We start from the raw sequence: 1225 nt of genomic DNA on the forward strand, positions 1-1225 counted from the left end.
TTCCCGGGAAGGCAGCTATCCCCGGGAAGGCAGCCCCCCTTCCCGGGAAGGCAGCTATCCCCGGAGGAGCTCAGCTCCGGGCGAAGGAGCCCCCGCCGGGACGGGGCAGCGCGGCACAGGACGCCAGGAAACCGACCCCGGTGCCTGCCCTCCCCGTGAGTCTCCTTGCTGGAGGGGGCAGGTAACGGGGGAGGCCGTGGTGCTCAGGGTGCCCTTGGGTCTATCCCGGGAAGTGCCCTGCTCGCCCTCCAAGGGAGCCTTTGGTTTGGAGGCGGCCGTCCGAGGAGTGAAGGAAATGCCCGGTGGAACAGGCTCCGCGCTGGGCAGGAGGGAATCCAGCTCTGCCAGGGCAGGCACTCCCACCATCCCGGTACCGGGTGGATTTTGGAACAAAAACCACCAGAAACTTTTGCAGCAACTGGCCGGGGCTGCAGGTGCACCCTGTGTGAAGAGCCGGAGCTCCGGGAAGGGCTCATCCAGTTCCCTTGCTGGTATTCTCAGTGCTAGATAAATGCTCCATGTAGGAGCTGTCTATACAGATTCAGTGACAGATGAATGCAGCAACATCCCTGGATTAAGTAGGAGTCATTACATAGGAGGAGGCAAGGCTATTAACTAGGGTGGTAGAGAAAATATTTTTTATATTAATTCTTTTTTTATATTGGCATTTTATATAGGCATTCTGCAGAGCAGGTCATCTGACTTGACCACAGAACTTTGTCTTGGCTTTCAGGAGCCAAAAGAGTCCTGATAAAGACATCTCTGAGTACAGGGGCTTTGTCCAGTGTTGACAAGAGTCTCTAATGACTGTGCTGGATACAGAGATCTTGCATTATCTACAGTGTGCTCTTCTGTGACTTGCTCCAGTTTCAGAGGCAGGGAGAGACCATTTCCCCTCTCCTTGGCCTGTTAACTGGGGTGAGCTGTTACTACAGTGTGGATTCCTGCAAGAGCAGGATTATGTCAGTAAATTCCTGAACAACTACCCGATGGGAATGACTTCTAGTCAGGCTACATTATAGGGGTGACCTAAGCATGTTTTTCCCTATATTCTTGTTTATTTGTCTGGTGATGGTGCTTAGGACGGTGCCCCCACCCCAGTTTTTAGATAGATTTGTCAAGTCAGTAACAAGTAGAGAGCAGCACAGTAAAACAGCCCCCTCACCTGAGCCTGTCTGCAGGCAGGTGGCTGTGTCAGAGGCACTGTGCTGGTTCTGATGCATCA

Source organism: Chaetura pelagica, unplaced genomic scaffold (assembly GCF_000747805.2).
Source record: "Chaetura pelagica isolate M959 unplaced genomic scaffold, ChaPel_1.0 scaffold159, whole genome shotgun sequence".
Classification (NCBI taxonomy): domain Eukaryota; kingdom Metazoa; phylum Chordata; class Aves; order Apodiformes; family Apodidae; genus Chaetura; species Chaetura pelagica.